This window comes from Hemicordylus capensis, chromosome 2 (genome assembly GCF_027244095.1).
Source record: "Hemicordylus capensis ecotype Gifberg chromosome 2, rHemCap1.1.pri, whole genome shotgun sequence".
NCBI lineage: Eukaryota > Metazoa > Chordata > Lepidosauria > Squamata > Cordylidae > Hemicordylus > Hemicordylus capensis.
This window is the reverse complement of record NC_069658.1, coordinates 125,301,354-125,321,975: the sequence shown is the minus strand read 5'-3', so window position 1 is coordinate 125,321,975 and position 20,622 is coordinate 125,301,354. Positions and strand designations below refer to the sequence as shown.

At 45.2% G+C, this 20,622-nt stretch overlaps 1 long non-coding RNA gene across 2 annotated transcripts in view; it reads left to right on the top strand.

Annotated features, from left to right (window-relative positions):
- Nucleotides 1-5,962, top strand: part of LOC128346459 (uncharacterized) — a 41,195-nt gene extending 35,233 nt beyond the window's left edge. For both annotated transcript variants that reach the window (XR_008316976.1, XR_008316977.1), the window contains exon 3: nt 4,573-5,962. This is a non-coding gene — a long non-coding RNA (uncharacterized LOC128346459). The remainder of the gene's footprint in view (nt 1-4,572) is intronic.
- The last annotated feature ends 14,660 nt before the right edge of the window (nt 5,963-20,622 follow it).

The window sequence follows — 20,622 nt, the reverse complement described above, 5'->3', positions numbered from 1 at the left end:
TGTTTAAAGGAAGTGCTTTTATGCTGCCTTGCTTATCAGTGTTAATCAGATAAAAGATTAAAAACAATGCTTAGATTACAGATCTCAGCTTTGGATTCCTGCCTGATGAATTTTAATTCCTCTCTTGGAATTGCTGTTCACTCAGAATGTAAATACAGAAACCAAATCCATACATTCCCCTTGTTTAGTTATTTCAATTCAATGGGTCTCCAAGGATACATAAATTTAAAAGATGAAAAAAATTCAGTGATTTGCAGAAGGAGTTTGCTCACAAGAGAGTATTGTGGCTTCTGCAAGGGCAAGTCTTGCCTCCAAAATAACTTTTGGAGTGATTTGAGAGTGTTGACAGGCATGTGGATAAAGGTAATCTGGTTGACATAATAAACTTCCAAAAAGCTTTTGACAAAGTTCCCCACCAAAGGCTCTTGAGTAAACTTAGCAGTCATGGGATCAGGGGACAGGTTCATGTGTTGATCAGTAACTGGTTGAAGGACAGGAAACAGAGGGTAGGAATAAATTGAAAGTTTTCACAATTGAGGGAAGTAGGAAGTGGAGTCCCCCAGGGATCTGTATTGGGACCAGTGCTCTTTAACATGTACATAAATGATCTAGAATTTGGGGTAAGCTGCAAAGTGGCTAAGTTTGCAGATGACATTAAACTATTTAGGGTAGTGAAATCCAAAACAGATTGTGAGGAGCTGCAAAAAGATCTCTCCATACTGAGGGAATGGGCAACAAAATGGCAAATGCAGTTCAATGTAAGCAAATGTAAAGTGATGCATATTGACAAAAAAAACCCAACTTCACATATACACTGATGAGCTCTGAGCTGTCTGTGACTGACCAGGAGAGAGATCTTGGGATCGTGCTGGACAGCTCCTTGAAAGTGTTGACTCAGTGTACAGCAGCTGTGAAAAAACCTAAATCCATGCTAGGAGTCATTAGGAAGGGGCCTGAAAATAAAAATGCTTATATTAGAATGCTCTTGTACAAATCTATGTACAAATCATGTACATTCATTCACACAAGACACAAGGCCCATTCTCATGTTATGTTTAACACCTATATGAGTGTTCAGTGTACACTGGTACAGATCTGTACACAGGTATCGTCATTCACATGATATGGTGAACACAGATAAAGAAGTACACTTTCTGTTTGTACCATGCATTTAAAAAGCCTGAATCCAGGTTCACTTTTAAAATGAACATAGGTACAATCATTCACACAAACATGTATACAGGTGTACAGACATGGTATAACATCATGTCTGAATTTTGCTACATACATAGGTTCACACACAGAAACCCTTATGCATAGACAATATAACATCTGAATAGAGCTTCACAGCTGGCCCAATCTGCTGCCTGAGGTGGAAACCAAAATGATCCCACCTCCCACAGATTAACATGTGGCACAACCCTATGGCTTGCTTCAGATGTGAGGGGGCCCTTGGTAAAGGGCCCTGCATGGGTCCTTCCTATTGATATAGGCCCCCTAAAGATTGTGGAGGGCATACCATGGTGTTTTCAAGATGATTGGAAGGGCAAATCTCCTTCCTCCCCTCCCTTCTTCAGCCCTCTTCCTCTTGCAACCGCGATAAAGGGAGAGTGAAAGAGTTGCACTCCAGCTCCTCTCTGGTGTTTCTAGTGAACCCATACCTTGATCCAGGTCAGCTCTTGAACAATGAATTCAGCTTAGTCTCCTCCTAGACAGGGTGGGTTAAACAGGCCGGGGCAGATAGAAAACAAGCAGGAGCACAGGAAAGCAGTCTGCATTTGCCTTGCTGTGCTAAAGACTTTCTTCATTAAATTATTACTATTGTTAATTGTGGTCCACTGCCTGATCTGTATGTGTTGCAATCCTTCATTCTCCTGAGTTTACATCTTCTCTCCTGCCTGTCCCATCCACATTTAGATGTTTTCAGAGGCCCCCAGCAGTGGTTCAGAGGCCTCTAGGGGAAGCTCCTGTTTGTGGATTGTGGTATTTGTGTAGGATACCTTGAAGGGGTTTGACGTGAAAGTGTGAAGTTTCCCTTTTGGTACCTGTGGGTGTGGTTGTAGTTTAGTCCTTGTGTACAGTGAACAAAGCTGCCCCCATGTCTCCCTAACTGTGTGTTGCTTGATCTAGTTTAGGGATGTGCGAAACGTTTCGGATACAAAACGTTTTGTACCCCAAACAGCCTGTTTCGGGTGTTTTGTAGACAAAAGAAAACACCCATTTTCCAGATCCAAAAGTTTTGTATACAAAACAAAACGTCCCTGTTTCGGCTACAAAACGTTTTGTTGTTTCAGACCTCCATTTTGTGGTGATCTCTGAGTCAGTCTCCATTTGGTGTTTGACATCTCTTTGAATTTCCCACCCTTCCAGCCTTCTGATCGGTGACCTAAATCATGGGCTGACCTGCTGACAATTCCCTCCTTGTTCCCCATTGGCTCTTTTGCTTCTTGCCACTCTTTACTGACCCCACATTGGCCAGGGGAAGGGTTGCTAACCCATGGGGTGCTGGGTTCTGCTGTTTCTGTGGTGTTCTGAGTGTAGATTCTCTGGTAGCATATGAGAGTGGATTCTTGTTTTTCACTGAAAATCTCATATGCTACCAGAGAATCTACAATGAATACCTCAGAAACAACAAAACCCAGTACCCCACAGGCTTGTGGGGGTGGTTGGCACCTTATCTGCACTACACAACCCCTCGCTCTGGGCAACCCCAGTGCCCCCCAAGTGGAATTATGGGGCTGCTGAAACCTCCATTATTCCCCATGGGAGAAATCTTAAAGACACGTAAACTTCAACAAATCACAAAAGATCAGCCCTTTGCCCAATTCCTTTGAAATAATTCTGGAAGTTTCCTTGCCTCCATTGGGCACTACCACCCACCACACTCTGCTCTGGGTCATCCCTTTCCCCTTGATTTGAAGCAATACATTTGCTGGAATCCCCATTATTCCCTATGGGAAAATTCTTAAAGATGTGTAAACTCACAAAAAAAATCAGCCCTTTGCCTAATTCCTTTGAAATTTGGGTGGTAGCTTCCACCCATAGGACACTACCACCACCCACTCTTTTTGCCCTGGGACCCTTTTTAAAAATCCAAATTGATTCAGATTCGGAAAATTTGGCTACAAAACAAAACAGGGCTGATTCGGATTCAGAAAATTTGGCTACAAAACAAAATGGGGATGTTTCGATTCGGATACAAATTGAAACAAGAAAATTCCAAAATGCACACCCCTAATCTAGTTCCAGTAAAAGAAAGGTGTTCTATCAACCATCTCTTCTGTGGTAATGGCTAACTGGAGAGCAAAACCTATAGGAGCATATTGAGTGAGTACACCACCCCCAGAGCCCACTAGAAAAAAGTAGATATTATATAGATGGGACAGGAGAGAGGAAATGGCAATGTGCTCTGTCATCACCACTTCCTCCAGAGGAAGTGACAATGTACTCTGTCATTACTACTTCCTCCCATCAGCAAATGGGTTGGAAGAGGACAAGTGGCAACAGAGCAACTGTCTTGTATCCTAGAGGCCTTGTTTTGCCACCACATAGGCTCTCGGAGCAGGTGGTCAGGGATCATACCACACAAAGTTACATGCATGTTGCCATGTAATGATTGTGCAGTTGTGCAAGAGCATCATTGCGCTAAATGCAAAAATTGCATGAATGCAGTTGTGCAATTGGTGGCCGTTGGAAAGAATGGCCATTAATTGTGCAACTATGTCTGTGCAATTCTCGATTTAGTGAAACAGTGCTCTTGTGAAACTGCGCAAATGTTACACTGCAATGTGCTTGTAGCATTGTGCAGTACGTCAGCCAGTGTCAAGTCAATAATGATGCACAACATTGTCATTGCACTCAGCATTTCTCTATTTCTAACAAGCAGCATCCAATGAAGAGCAGTGGGAAAATTCTGTGAGTATAATATCACATCCTGCATCCTCTTTCACAAGATACCACTAGGGAGATGCAGGGAAGAGATAAGAGTTAATTGTGGTGATACATCCTCAGGACAGTTTGGGCATTACCTGTACTGCTATCAGAACGTTAGTGTATCCAGGTACCCAGGCACCTATATTCTGCTTCCCATAGTCAGAAATAGTCTCTAGTTTTGCTTCACAACTGTTATCACACAGCCACTCCCAAAGAAGAACAGCCCCTTGCTATCTTTAGGTGTTAACAGCCCATTATCGGGTAATTAGAAATGCAGCCCTATAGATTTTATTGGCTGTCAGTTCCCAAAAGTCTATGTGAACTTTTATACCACTTTGATGGAATGGTAATTGAAACGGATAAAAAGGTAGCTAGGTAGGTAGGCAGAAAGGTAGATTAGGTTAGATAGAGAAACATGCATTTTTAACCAAGGTTCTTTTAAAATTCAGATCTTGGATTGCAAAAAGAACTGAAGCATGAGGTAGGTGTGTGTGTGTGTGTGTGTGTGTGTGTGTGTGTGTGTGTGTGTGTTTTCATCAGCTGCTGAAAAGAGGGGAGGAAGAAGGTCCCTATTTATCATGCACCTTGCAATCACTGCTGAATGATGTATAGTGATTACATTTTTTTTTTAATTGGCAGGCTTTGGAGACTGCTATGGGAATTGGTGACAAGATGATGGATCAGTTTCACCGTATTGGCTTGTTGATCCAAAAGCCCTTAAAGTAGATATTGGCATTTGTCATTCAGCTTTGGACCCCTCCAGACTCCTGCTGCTGATTAGTCAAATATTTCACCTCTTCGTAATTAATGTCTTAACTGCGGAGCCTCTCTGGGGAGCAAACTTTTGCAACACCACAAAGAAGTGTTACTTGGTACCAGTTGAGTGAGGAGAAGGAAGGAGCATATGGGAAAAGGCGGAGGAATCAATGACAATGTTTGAACAGCTTAACCCTGTTGGCCCTTGCATGTTAATAGATTACTGATGCATCCCTTCCCCGGCAGGAGGAAATTAGTATGATTAGCATTTTCTCTTTATTGACTGGTGAATCACAAATTGGAAAAATGTTTACATGCATTTTTGTTTATTCCTTTGAAAAATATTGACAGCCGCGGTGGGACCAGGGTAACCTTTCCTACCCTTTTGTACTTAACTGCCAATGTTTGTTTCCTGGGAGAAGTTTTCATAATAGATTTACGCTGCTTAGAGCCTTTTTTCTCATAAGGTATTAAGGAGTACACTTTAAGTAAAAATGCCATGCTTTCAGTTCAGAAAAAGAGCCAGGGCACTTCAAAGAAGATGGAGCAAGATAAGTCTATTAGCTGCTATTAGCCATGATAATAGACCATGTTCAGAAGCAGGGTCTCTCTGAATGTCAGTTGCTGGGGTGGAGCAAACTATGGGGAAGGGCTCTCTAGCCTTCATGCCATGTCCCTACGGTTTTTGGAAGCATGTAACCATGTTTTTGGAAGCAAGCCACTGTTGGAAACAGGATGCTAGACTAATTGGGTCTTCTGGTCTGATTCAGCAGGGCTCCTCATCTTTATCTGAGATTTTATTTGTACATACGTATGTATGTATGTATGTATGTATGTATAAATTTGAACTTGGGTCTCTGCAGTCCTAATCCAATACTCTAATCACTAAACCTTGCTGCTTCTCTAAGATTATGTATAATCTTAGCACCCAAATGAACCAAGAAGCAAGACTTGGCAAAATATCCTGTAGCACTGGCTTATTTCTTTATTTTACATCTAAGAGGCTTCTTGTTCTTTTTTTCTATTGATGTAAAAGTGTTCTCTTGCCAGACACTAGGAAGGACGGAGCAATGGGGAAAAAGCATCTTATGACCCCTATCTTAAATATTTGCATCAGCACATTCTTCTGCTGTGCTCTTGTAACATCTCAGTTATGGCAACTTAAATTTCAAACATGATCTAAGGGAAGTGTTGGAACAAGACAATGGAACAAGACAGTGAAAGATTTTCTTGCCCCTGAAGAAAAATACTCATAAAGTGTGTTGGGCATATTACGTGCCACAATAAATGTCTGTTGTATAGTATCCATATGAGGCCTTGTTTTGTTTTGTTTCTTGTTTCTGTGCTGCTGCCCTTCTTCTTTTTTCTACAGTGAAAAAATACTGTAGACATCTTATTTTAAATATGTGCATTGGCATATTTGTGTGCAGTACTCTTGTAACATCCCAGTTAAATGAAAAGTGATGTTCAAGGTAACTGCAAGCAGTAATGTGCATTGTTCATCCCGATTTTCCAGATAGCTTTCCTGCAACACGTTTTATTTTTATTTTTTGTAATCTCAGGGGGAGTGTAAAAAGCAGCTCACTTGGAAAAACTGCTGAAGAGCAAATAGCAAGGAAAAATTGAATGATCTCATACATATACACCTGTGAATCCCAGTCATTGCTTAGGGTGGGAGTTCCCAGCTTTGGGTCCCCAGATGCTGTTGGGCTACAACTCCCATCAACCCACAAAGACCATTGTGACTGGGAGTGATGGGAGTTGTAGTCCAATGACAGCCATTGGCGAAGCTTATCAGGCAGAACTGGGGAGGCTGAAAATTAGAATTATTTAGAAAAAAACAAATAAGAAAGGTAACTCACCTTCAACTTTCTCGAAGATGAGATCAATTCGGTGCTTCTTTTTGTTTTTGAAGGTATCAATCGCTCAGCTTGCACAGACCCAAGGTGTTAAACTTAAATTCATGAAAATGTAAGGTGAGAACGAAACGTAATACACTTCAACCAACAACAACACAGCTGCAAGCAGAAATGGGTTTTGCCTAACAGGCTAGCCTCACTCACGCAGATCACGTTAAGCTAAAGTAGCCCCTCTGCCCACCTTGTTTATTTGTTTGTTTGTTTGTTTGTTTATTTGAAATATTTCTATACCGCCCAAAACTTGCGTCCCTGGGCAGTTTACAATTAAAGTAAACCATGCATGCCACACTGTATGGAGTCTCCCAATAGTGGCTGGATTTCATCAGCCTCATTGGCGCCCGACGGTGTTCTAGTTGTCATTTAGACAACGTTGCAGATGCAACTGGAATCGAGAAATACAACAATGATACAATATATTTTCATGATTCCTGGTTGTTAGCTTCTGGTAGATGCTTTATTTATTTTCTTTTATTTATTTTTGGGTCAGCTCAGGCTCAAAGCCTCATAGGATGCTTCACCACTGATGACAGCTGAGGACTCAAAGCTGGAAACCCCTGACTTGTGACTTTGTTCTAACATCAGGGCCTGTACACCCCTACTTAAGCATTAGCCTTATTGAAACGATAAGTCTATGAGCCACCAGAATGTCATCAGATGAAACCCCTGTAACATAAGACAGGATCTTTCAACATTTCTCCACGTAGCTCACTCTTGCATAATGGTGTGTGTAATTTAGAGCACTGTACATCTCAAGCAAAGAGCAGGAGGCAAAGGCACATTGCGCAAAGATGCATTCTTTTATCCTAGGCTCTCTTCTTCTATTGGTCTTCCTGTGAACACTGGGGCAGGGGGAGTGCGGGAAGCGGACTGAACCTCTTGTTCCCATCCCTGAATGCCAGTCAGAGGTGCACTTAGGTAATTTTGGAGCCTGGACCTAAAGGACTTTGGAGCCCCCCCAACAGAGGCCCCCCACCACTGCAAGTTAAGCATTATCCCCCTACACACACACACACACACCATGATAAACACAATATTTTTTAACATGTGGGGTATATTTATGCAAATATGCATTAGCAGAAACATTTCAACATATAACTTAATGTATTCCCATCCCACATATTTCTTTCCCCACTCCCCCCTCTGTCTCTAAAGCACCCGACACAGGTCATGATCACACTTGGCCACCCGGTGCAGTGCGGGCTAGCAGCAACCACACCACCCGGAACAGACTAAAGAAGATTTGGGGGCCCCCAGAGGTGTGTGGAGGCCCTGGATGTCTGCCCAGAAGTCCAGGGGGAAGAGCACCATTGATGCCAATATGCCTGCTGGCCATGCCCCCCACCCTACCCTGGCAGCACTGAGCATGCATGGTGTTTCAACACATTTAGGGTACCCAGGTAAAAAAGACTTTAAAAAATGGTGGTGACATTGGTAAGATCAGGGATCCTCAATGTTGGGCCCCCAGATGCTCTTGGACTTCAACTCCTATAATCCCCAGCCAAAGGCCACTGGGCCTGGGGATTATGGGAGTTGAAGTCCAAGAACATCATGGTGCCCAACGTTGAGGATCCCTGGGTAAGATGACTGGGACATTGTGGTTCCAGTGTCCCAACCCCAGTGGGTTTGTGTTTGTTTTTTTAAAAAGATGTGGCCAAACAGGATGAAATTGATCACAATCCAGAGCTGGGCAGCATTTCTGCCCCAAGCATTAATCTACATAGGGTTTAGAACCATCTGTTCTCATCTAATGAGAACACTATTTGGGGGGTTACACCTAAATGCACAGGCTGCCTGGTCAAAGGGTTCTTTACATATAGCATATTTGCTGTCCTTAGGGCAGAGCAAACAGGGTGACTGCCTGGGTCCAGCTCTTGTTGCTGCCACTAAAATTAATGAGGGGCCCCTGCACTCGCTGATTTGCCCCAGGCCTCAGACTCTGCCAGGGCCCCGCCTTGGCATGTAGAGGGCACACTCACATAAAGCTCCTGCACACAACAGGTTTGTCATTGACTTCAGTATCAAGCCTGCTTTGTACTCACATCGCCAAGCTCTATGTAGTGCTGCCCTTCAAGCAGAAGTAAAGGGAATGAAAACTTGCTCTTGCTGCGGACGTTGCATGTGTTCATGGCTCAGACACAGTGCTTTGGGTCAGAGCCAGAAGCTGCCCAAGAAAACTCTCCATCCCTTTACATATGTAGGAGGCTTTCAGAATTATTCCCAGTGAGGCACCTGTGGGTATTTTTGGCTATTTGCATTAAACAAGTCTTTATTTGGGTAAACAGCAAACACCAACAATACCTCTTTCAAATGGGTATGAATAGAATCTTTATAAGAGGATTATAGGGAATTAGACTATTTGTAGGGAAATACATGACAAGTCTGCCATTATAAGCATACTTTTCTGTGGAGGGGATTTAAGTAATTCGTCCTCATTATTTATAAGTTATTAAAAGCTTCAAGATAGAAGTACACCACCACAATAACGATCTCTTTCAAAGCATGCTGGGAAACAATGCCAGGAAGGGGACTTGAATATTACTATTGAATCAGCCCCTCCCTGTTCTAAAGCCCTTTCGTCCCCCCTCCAACAGTTTTAATTAAGTAGAGTCCAGATTTGAAGTGAACAACAAACTTGTTCTTTCCTTTTTCTTTTTACAGTTCTTCCTTTGTGAGCGCATAGGCCATACTAGCACTAGTAAAGTTAGTAGGCTTTTATACTATTTTACTTGAACAAACAAATGTTCTTTTGTAGAAGAGAGTAATAGTGGAAGCATATGTACCTTTTGATGTTTTAGATTAAGTATTTTAGGTAGTAAAGTACTAGTTTTTCTAACCATACAGGGCGTTTTCCAAATTACATGCTGCAACAGTTTCGCAACATGTCTGTTAAGTGCCCTTCTGAATTGCTTGTGTTATGACATCACAGTTGCTGCACTGTCAGTGGGGTGCCGTACATATTTCCGATTATTTTATTGATGTGTTGTAGCCCTATACCGTTGTATATGTGTTGCAGGAAAGTAGCTCTTGCTAGGCAAAGCAGAGCAAACTGAGCTGCACTTCCCCCTGCTGGCAGCTTTGCACAAAGTCACAGAGAATTTTTTAAAAAGTAGAGTTCATCGCATCAGCAGTTCCCCGTCCCCCTCTGCGACCCTATTGGCAGTGAATGCGATCCAGGGGAATAGGGACACCCTCTGCCTGGAAAACCCATTGCAGTGGTGGGCAATGTGAACGGCCAAAACCCTGTCACAATGCATTGAAAAACGCACCGAGAAACACTGTACTTGCGGTTTCAAGCCACTGCCTCATGTCGCCGTACTTTGTAACACTTTAACCAGCACAAATCTTCTAGTCTGGAAAATGCCCAGGAAGTAGAAGAAAGTAATTAGGGCTAGGACATAATGAGTGTATGTTTCACATGAATATTTTCAGCAGCAGCAAACAGCACTCCCCCTCTTCTGGCAGTTTTTCAGAGAATACTCTAAAAAGGGACATAAGTGCTCATCCAGAGTGAAGGTAATGATGATGCAGGAAGTACTGCATTCATTAGCTCTCTACAGGTATTCAGAAACTGGGAATGTTGTACCCAGATACAGAAGATACTGGAGTGTGCTGGGTAGCCTTTCCCCCAGTATTAATATGCTGTGTAGCAATGCCCCTGATCACCTCTTGTGAGCAGCTAGGCTAGCTGGTGCACTCCCTTCCCCTTGTCTAGAAGATTCCCAGGTTTTGAATCCCCAACTCTCAGTTGGCTTTGTTTGTTCTCAGCGATGTACAAATATCTCAGACTGCGCATCAGATCTCATGCCCTCATGGTGTGAATAACATGGGACATTGAATTTCCTTGGGGGTTTTTTGGAGCTCAGTTGGAACTCTCACATCCATAACTATCCTATATAAACCAAAGGGTTTTTGTTTTTGTTTCTAAAGGGATATCTTAAATGTATTGGTGGCAACTGTTTTGGGGGCTTTATGGCTGAAAAAAAAGTTATAGAAATGTTTTAATAAATAAATAAAACTGGAGTCATATAGCATTTCATAAATGGCCATTGTCCTTTCTACAAAGTGATTTTAAGTAAACATATAGATAAAAGATGTTTACTTCAATAATAAAAATCATTTTGTACAAAGGACAATAACCATTATTAAATGCTAGCCTCCGATCATACAGGCTTGTTTCAAATCATGTTGATTCAAATCTTGAGCTACATAAAACTTTTTGCACTGTTTTTTTAAAACCTCCATTCTATTCTTTTGACTCCTCAGCTGCTTACTATGTAGAAATTGAGGACAGGGGGACTGATTTTCAGTCAATTTTTTGAAGACTTCAGCAGAAGAATCCATCCATGTGTATTTCCTTAATATACAATCATCACAAATGTTGGAGGTAATTATTGTTATTGCAAAGAATACCTTAGGAAATAATATATTGTGAACATTAATCACACCAGCCATATGATGTGCTTCTTATTTCAAAGTGTTGCCAGAATATCATTAATTCTAAACTGTCTATAAATCACATCTTTGCCCTAAGTGACTTTAAGTGCTGTTTCACTCATGTTTTCTAAATAGCAGTGCACTAAGCTAATACGTTATTCTTAGTGGGGCATATCTTCCCCAAAAGTTCTTAATAGTGAATGCACATGCTCCTTGGCATAGTTTCAAAACAAAACCATTTAAAAAAAAAAAAAAAAAAAAAAACCTCAGTAAGCTCTGTGTGTGTGTGTATGTGTGTTGCAGTTTATATGAAAAAACCGTGACTCTTTCATTTTGGCTGTATTTGCACGTAACATGAAACCGAAGGTTGGCGAACCCACAGTTTCAATTTTCAATTTCAAACCATAAATTGCACTGCAGACATCCATCCAACTGCAGTTTGGCAGCCTCTGGTTTCAGGTCATGGTGACCCCTCCCTACACCTTGGCTGCTGAGGCTGTATCCCAGGTAGCCATGCAACAGACTGAGGGCAGGATGTCAGCAAGTCATCCAGACAGTTGGCATTGGCCAAGATCTCCAAGGGGGCATGTCGATTGTGTTCAGCTCACTCCAGCTTTGACAGCTAGCTTTATTGGGCCAATGACAGTTTAACTGCTTCCTCATTGTACTTCCAGCTATGTCCTCTCAATAAACTTGCAGCAGAACATTGAATTTTGTGACATTTACTTGGCAGTGAAGGGGCACATTCACATGGGGTGTGTTTGTGTGGTGGGGGGAGTCATCTGGGCAGGGGCTCCTTATTCTTTAAACCCCTGGGCATTTTACTGGATTTGGGTAGTCTTGGGACAAGGAGGGAGGCCCGGTTGCCATTCCTCTCTATAACTCCACTTTCCCTTACTCCGCACCCTCTGCTTTCTGAACCTGAGGACCCATGGATCAACACACCTCCAGCTTGAATAAAAGCAAGCCCTCCGTACACCTTGTACCCCCAGCACAGTCCATGCTGTACATAGCAAGTCTGAGGGTGGGGTGGGGTATCCATTCAACCCACCCCAATTACTCATTGCCTTCCCCGCCACAGGCCAGGTCATAGGGTGGAACTTTGCACTTGCACTTGGAAAGAAACACACCAGTTTAATTAAGACTGCTTTCCTTTTATTTGACAGCAATATACTGGCAGCCTGTTCATTAGCGCAGCGGAGAAAGGTGTTTCCAACATCTGATCCCACAGCTGCCATAGCGCAAGTGATGACCCTGTGCTAGCATCACCAGTTTAAAGGGGAGCATACCCTTCCAACATCACACACCTGCCTGCCTTGGCGGTGGGTTGGAGGAAGATGCTCCAATGTGTGTCTTGAGAAGGCAGCTCTCAGTACCCTGCCACCACCAGCAACCCTCAGGAATGGGGCCATGGGGCTCATCAGCACAGTATCCCTGTTCCTATTGGGTGTCCCTTCACCACCGCTCTCACGCTCTGGATGTGCGGGCAGGTCCATAGGCTCCTTCAGTAGGATGTCTCCCCTGGACTTGCATATGTTGTGCAGGATGCAGCAGGCCATGATCATCTTTGGCACAAGCTCCTCCTTGACATACCAATGCCTGCTTGATCACTATCCTCATTGTTGTGCCCGAAATTGAAGTTCCTCTCCAGGGCCGGGGCACAGCACAGTGGCACTCCCCTTCCCCTGACCCACAGAACTCCTGAGGGAGCTGCGGCAGGGCACGGGAGCACTTGACAAAAGCAGCCACTCATCTGGGCCACCCAGCAATGAGCGACTGCTCGTGTGTGGGGAGAGTGGGTTAGGTCCACATTGATTGTGTGTAGAGCTTCCTAGTTTAATTTATTGGTGTGTTTGCAAACTTGCAAACTCTGGTTAGAACATTCTAGGATTTGTTGAGTTCAGATGTCATGGCGAATCTCAGTTTGTTCTAAACCAGGATTGGAATGTTAAAACTTCCTCCCCTTGCACCAGGCTCAAGGCTCATGAATATTCTGTGGAATACCGCACAAGTGGCTCTCAGAGGCATCTGGTGGGCCACTGTGTGAAACAGGATGCTGGACTAGGTGGGCCTTGGGCCTGATCCAGCAAAGCTGTTCTTATGTTGTCGTACAGTGCAGAATAATGGTCTTCGTTTTCATATATTTTTGAAAGAGGTTGATTATCCTGAAATTGTTGCCCACAACTTAGTCACTCTTTCCCACAGAAAAGAATAAGACTGGAACACAAAAAAATGTGGTGTGGATTTTAGAAGGCTAGGAATGGTTCTGGTGGTGAATAGTTTCCCCATTCTGGTTCACCCTCTCTGATATTTAACTCCTTCCCCTGAAGAGGAGGCTTTAACCCTGAAACCAGGTCATACCCAGAGACCTGGCAACCCTGCCTCTCCCAAACTTTTTGCATTAGAGAAGTCACAGCCACATCCCAAATTGTGGCTCCCAGTTAAAAATATGGCCCTGCTAATTGAGCAAAGAGGCATCTTTCAAAATGGCAGTTGTCTTACATTTAGCAGGGGGAGATCAACTGGCCCTATTCAACCCCAGCACAGCATTCCTCCAGTGGTAGCTGAAGGTATTTACCATACGTATTTAAGACCGTGAACCCTTTTGGGACAGAGAACCCTCTTATTTATTTCTATTCTCCCATGTAAACTGTTTGTTGAAAAGTGGTATATACATATTTGTCGTTGGTAGTAGAATCACAAGCCACCTAATGGCACAGTGGGGAAATGACTTGACTAGCATGCCAGAGGTTGCTAGTTTGAATCCCCGCTGGTATGTATCCCAGACTATGTGGGAAACACCTGTATTGGGCAGCAGCGATATAGGAAGATGCTGAAAGGCAAAATCTCATACTGAGTGGGAGATGGCAATGGTAAACCCCTTCTGGATTCTACCAAAGACAACCACAGGGCTCTGTGGTCACCAGGAGTCAACACTGACTCCATGGCACACTTTACTTAAGTTGAATCACAAGCTAGAGCTCAACTGTTTGTGCCCAGGTTGTGCTCCTACAGGGATTCTTGTGATATGGAGCACTGTTTGTCTTTCAGCTGCCTTTAAGGCATTCTTTACTGCCAGAGATAAGCCTTGCACTTAGATTGTGACACATTGTTCTCTGAGCCAAAAGCAAAGGCAGCAGACTCCAGCTGGGGCACCCAACTCAGAACACTCCAGGCATCAGAAGCCATTTGACACAAGCAGCGTATCAAGCAGCAGGAGAAGCTCGTCCTGCTTTTCTTCTGCAAGACACAGCATGATGGACCCACTGCCATTCTTATAGTTCATGAAGGAATAATCATTTGAATGAAGAGAAGCATGTAGGTATATCACAAGGGTGATTAGATGGTTGACCACACATAGCAGTCTGCCTATGAGCTTCCCTTTGATAAACATTTGGACTGTGCACTGTGTTCATTATTGGGATTGAGATCGACCTGATCCTGGTTTAGGGATGTGTGAGCCGGCTCGACATCAAGCAGGCCTGGTTCAGGTGATCCGAGTTGGAAATGGCCCCCAAAGGGGTTTTTTGGTGCTAGTTTGAACTGGACTAGCCCCAGTTCTAAGAACCAGGTCACAGGCTGTAGTTGTAGAGAGGAATCCAGCAAGGATTCCCCTTTACAAGTAAAGGGGATTTCCTAGCCTAAGAAGGGGCAGTGGTGAGAGAGGAATCCTTTACCTTTAGTTTCCTGCCGGCATGTATGATGAGGACAGCAGTGGTGCCATTGGAGGCAGTGGTGGTGGCTCCTCCAACCCCAACCACCTGTGCCAGCCTCCCAAATGATAGGCCAGATCAGCTGCAGCCCAGTTCAGCCTCTAGGATTCCCCTACATGCCCTTAGAGTGGCCTCTGTCTGTGCACAGAGGCCACTCTAAGTGCCTCTGTGTGTGCCCAGAGACCTGAACTGGGTTGCAGCCGGCCCAGCCTGTCAATGGGAGCCCAGGGTCGGGGGGGAGCCCCCCTGCCTCTGATGTTGTGTCACAGACACCGTCCCCACCAACAGGAAACTAAAGGTTTCGCTCCCCCCTCCTTAGGCTAGAGAATCCCCTCTACTTGTAAAGGAGAATCCTAGCTGGATTTCCATTTACAAGTATACCCCGCCCCACAAGGCCAACCCTCAAGACAGCTTGGTTGGCTTGATTCCCAAACTGCATTGGACCCTTTTCAGCCGAGCCTGAGCCCGAACTGGGTCAGCTCAAATCCGGTCCACATTCAGGCTGAGCCAGACGAACAGCTGGCTCGCACACCTCTATCCTGGTAATGATCAAATCATGCACTGGATAGCAGGGGGTACCCTAGATTGCCTCGGGCAGCGGGACAGGGAGCTTATCATTACTCATGCGAATGCAGGTCCAGCATTCCCTGAAGAAAGTGGCTGTCCAAAGGCAGTTGCAGGGGCAGGGATTCAAATCACTGCCTTTCCCTCCATCTTCTTAACCTAGAGTACACCAGGGCAGGAAACCATTTTTTTAAATGTTGCATCCTTTTCCTGGTGCATTAGTGGAAAAACACAGTGACTGTGGCCTGTAACTATAGTGTGCAGCTATTCTCTCTCTCCACCCCCCAGTAATGCACCAGGAAAAGGATGCAAGATAATGAAGTTGCCTTCTGTGCTGGGGCAGTGAGAAGATGTAGGGGAAAGTGGTGATCTCCATTGCTGCTGCTGTAGCTTTTTGGGCAGCCTCTTTCTTCAGGGCACTCTTGCCAGGTCATCAGTAAAGGTAAGCTCCCCTCAGTCCATTGATAGGTTTGATGCAATGCTGACTGCAACTGTAGAGGTTCGTCTACAGTTGCCACTGGCCCATCAGGTGGCTACTCAGGGATCGGCCTTCTCCATTGCTGCCCTGAGGCTTTGGAATGCGCTCCCTGTTGAAAGAAGAGCCTCCCTGCTTCTGACAACTTTTAAAAGGTTAGTCAAGAAACATTTGTTCAGCCAGGCTTTTAATTAGATTTACAATTTTAATTATTAACACTTTTAACTTTTTTTTAAATTTTAGATTGTTTTAATGTTTTAATTTCATTTTAATTGTATTTTCATTGTAAACCAGGCAGAGTCATGAGTTTTGGGTGGTATAAATAAATAAACAAACAAACAAACAAACAAACAAACAAAACAAAACAATGTGGCATTGCATGAAATCTATTTTGATACTGAGGATATACTGGCATTGGAATGGTTTCCAGTGAAAATGCTCCCATATGGCTTGCATTCATCGGAACCAGTTACTGTTCAGGTTTGATGCACAGCCCTAATAAACATGCTACAAAATGGAGCATTGATTTGAACAACTGTTCCTGATTAAAACAACAACAACAGCTTAACCAATATCAGATTGTTGAATGTGCTTATTGGATGCTCACAATCACAGAGGGCCTGGGCAGATGCCCATCTGATTGCAGACTAAAAGATCAGCCCAAGTGCCACAAGAGCATCAGTCAGAAGGGATGTGCAAACAGGTTTGAACTCGGACCAAACAGGGCATTGCATTGGTAATGCCGGTCTCAGTGCGAACCAAACAAACCAGGTTCATTGGCTGAGCTCGTGCTTCCCTGATTAGCCAGATGAGTCTGGCTCTCTAGTAGGCTCTGCACTGTGCCAGTCCTGACAAGAACTGACATCCTATTGGCCAGGGGGTAGGGCTAAGGTGGGGGCTTCCAAAGGAGGGAGTTTCAAATCTGGCCTAGCAAAATCACTCTGGCTGCAGTGTTACTTGGCTTTCTTCTGGCCTGCTCCTGCTGGTGTGGTGAGAGCCTGCCTGGCAGACTGCTGTGTTTTTGTTCCCAATTCTCTCTTCTGCCTGTTTTTTTGCCCACCCACCCCCTTCTCTCTCCTGCTTTAAACCCTTTCCTCCCTGGTGTGACTGTGTGTATGTTTGTTCTGCTACTTTTATTCCCCGCCCCCCCGGGTGAGTGAGTGAGTGAGTGACTGTCTCTCAGTCCCCTCTCTTCTGGGCCAGGGGGCCCCAGGCCCTTTGACCTGATGCCTCTCTCTGGCCCATTTCCCTAACCCAGTCCCCACTTCCCCCTACCTTTTTTGCTTTTGTGGTGGCTGCTGCTTTTAAATCTGTTGGCTGTGTTGAGTTAGAAAGAGTCTTCCTCAGCTCAGCAGCCACAGCCTGTTGTTTTTATTTTATTCTGGGTTTGGGGGTGGGGGTTCCTTGTTTTCTCTGGAGCAGGTGCTTTTCTTTGTTAGTCTTTTTCTTGCTGTGCTTAGCACACCGCCTGCTGCAGAGTCCAGCATCTCTGTCCTCCCCTTTCCTCTCTTTCTTGCCTCCTCCTCCACCCCTCCCCCATCCCCATCCCCACAGCCTTTCCCCCCACCAGCCTTTTTATTTATTTAATCAGTTTTTACTTTGATTTGTTTTGGGGGGGCAGGTGAAATAGCTGGAAAGCTTTTCATTCTGCCCCCCCCCCCCCCCCCCGCTATGCGTGCCTGCCTGCACTGTGCCAGCCTGCCACTGGTCTGGGAATTCCTTCTTTTTTCTCCAGACCAGTGTGTGGAGCAGAAGATCTCCAGGACAACAAAAGAGTAAGGGTTGCCCCCTTTGTCTCCTTTAATGTTCCTTAAATAGGGCCTCCTTCCGTGTTTGGGTGTGGAGAGTTATATTTTCTTGTTTTTCTTTACAGATTGTTCCTTGCTTTCATAGGATGTTTCTCGTTTTCACAGGTCCCCCCTTAGTTGCCTCCCATTGTCTACTTTATTGCATTGTTTTTATTGTATTGTATTGTTGTGGGTGGAGTAGGTGGATAGGCTTGTCTTAGAAATGGTTTTCTTTAAATAGGGGTGTTTTTTTTAAAAGGTTCCCCACCTCCCAAAGTAGGGATTTTTTTTTTAGGGTTGTTTTTTTTTAACCCTCCATTAAAAAAAAATGATTCTCAATTTTTAAAAAAAGCTCAAGGGTCTTTGGGAATGTCTGAGCACCATGTGGCGAGTAGAGCTCGCATCAGGGTGGCAGGCAGAGGTGAAAATTCTTTGTTCCAAGTGAGGTGGTGGTGTGAAGGTTCTCCTATCCGGGGGAGCCTGCTGCCACTGAGCCAGGTCCTGGACAAGTGGTGGGTCCATCAGGTGGTGTGCCACCAGTAGTGCCACCCCATGTGAAGCCTGGCAGTGTGGGGGCTGCCAAGAAGCTTCTTCCGTTGCGAGGGTGGAGGGCAGGGGCTTGATGGCTAGCAGTGCAGCCAGATTTTCTCTCCCTCTTGCGGCCCCTCCAACACTCCTCTCTCCACTCAGTGGGGGGGCACCTCTGATGATGCCCAGGTCGTGGTGGAGTACAGTGCTGAGTCCTCCCAGTCTGGCTCCGAGGGGAAAGGGTCTGCTGCTGAGATGGAGGGGGCAGCCCCTCCTCCATTGAAGCCAGGCCCTTCTTCTTCCAAGCAGGGTGGAAGGGTGGTGATGACAGTGGGCAAGCACCAGCAGCCCCCCTACATCTGCGGTCACCCAAGAGGCCCAAGACCAGGGTGTCAGAGGCCACCCAGAGCAGTGATGTTTGGCAGCATTTTGAGGTCCCTCAAGATGCCCCAATCACTGCTAGCTGTTTCCACTGCAGGGTACAAGTCAGTTGTGGCAAGGATGCTAAGCATCTGGGGATGACCTCCATGTGGTGACACATGCAATGGCCTCACCCGGAACTCCTTTACTCCGCTGGCAGCGCAAGAGCGCCTTGTGTGCCCTCAACTAGCACAAACAAGGGCATTGTGCCAGCTTCCATGAAGAGGGCATGCTGCCAGTCAAGTGGTGGATGCAGTCATTAGGCAAGAAGTGCCCTGGTCACATGTACCCATGTCTCCTCACCCACCTCATAGGGGAGATGATGGCCACTGATGACCAGTCTTTTCAGGTGGTTGAGAGCTCTGGCTTCTGCCGGATACTCCAGCTGCTAGCGCCCGACTACACCATCCCCTCAAGGACCACGTTCAGCCAGAATGTGGTCCCCTCCCTATACAGGCAGTGCAGGGAGCTCATGTCAGCTCCATGCAGCATCGGCTGGCACCAGCGTGCATTTCACCCCTGATCCTCGAAACAGTGTGAGTGGGATTCATGCTGCTTTCCTGGCCCTGACTGCCCACTGGTGGGGTCTGGAGAGAGAGGGGACCTCCAGTGCTGCCTCTGGCTCCAGCATCCTGGCTTCCACACAGGTGGGCCATCTTGCATGTAGAGAGCTTGGATGTCAAGCACACCAAGGAGGAGGTGGCAGCCATACTCGGCCACCAATTTGAGGAGTGGATAGGCAGGTTGCCACACCTCAGAAGGGGGTTCATTGTGACAGACAATGGCTCCAATGTAACAGCAGCGGTAAGAGTTAGTGTTGAAGTGTGTGAACATCCACTGCATGGCACACATGCTCCACTTGATTGTTAGGGACGCCCTTGGCCTCAAAGAGGTGAAGGTGTCCATGGAACATGGCCACCCCATGGTAGGTGCTGTAGCTGCCACAGCTGCGCTTGTGGAGACATCCCGCAGGAAGTCCCAGCCACCAGGAATCCAATTTGTGTTTGGAGTTGCTGTGCATGAGTTATCTCAATGAATCCCTATGAAGATCTCTCCATACACACATATATACATACCAGAGAAGTTACTCTGATAGAGATAGACTTGTTAAAAGGACAGTAATTGAAAAAATTCCGGGGGGGGGACATGAACCCCACTGGCTTGGGGCTGCCTGGGAGGAGTTGTGGCACAACCCACCGTGCCTCCAGACCCACTTTGGGGTGTCCTTGCACCCCCAAAGGGAAGAATGGGCCAGCTGGGCTGCCTCGAATCCCCATTATTCCCTATGGGAGGAAGGCAAAAATGGGAAAAATCTAAAATCACAGAAGTGTCTGATTGCTTTGGGATTCAGTGGGTGCTTGGCACCCCTGGGTGCCTACCACCCACCCTAGTTTTGTGCCCCTAGGTGTAATGGACCAGTTTGAGTCCCCATTATATCCTCTTTAGAACCTTTTAGAACCGGTTTGAACTGGATTTGAATTTGAACCTAAACAAAGGGATTGAGCAAAACCAAAACCACACCTACCCCCTGCTGCTTTGAAGCTGGTTCGAATTCAAACCAAACAGGCCAAGCCAGTTTTGTGCACATCCCTATCAGCCAGGAACTGAAAATGCACAACTTTATATTCATATGACAAGTGTCAATTTTTCAAAGCCTTTTTTCAATTATCTTTACAACAACTCTGTAAAGTAGGTCACTTTACAGGTAGGCCACTGTAAAGGTCCACTTTACAGATGTGGGTGAGAATTCTGTCTGCCTTGTCTAAGGCTGTCAATGAATTCATTGTAGAAGTGAGATCTGAACAAAGGATTCCTCTGCTTGCAGCTTAAGCTATTAGTCACTATGCTATTGCTACATTAGCTTTCATGACTTTTAGGATTTCATTTCATTGACTTCTTACAAACAAGTGATTCCACCCCCACCCCCAAATATAGACCCAAGAGATAAGTATATAGCTTTGCCTTACTCTGCCACCTGGTAGAATCTAGAATCTGAGATGCAATTGTTTTCAATATTTGGCTATAAAATATTAAGGAAGCCATGCAGTCAGAAAGACAAGTGTGTCCTTCAAAGAAAGAAAGAGAACATAATC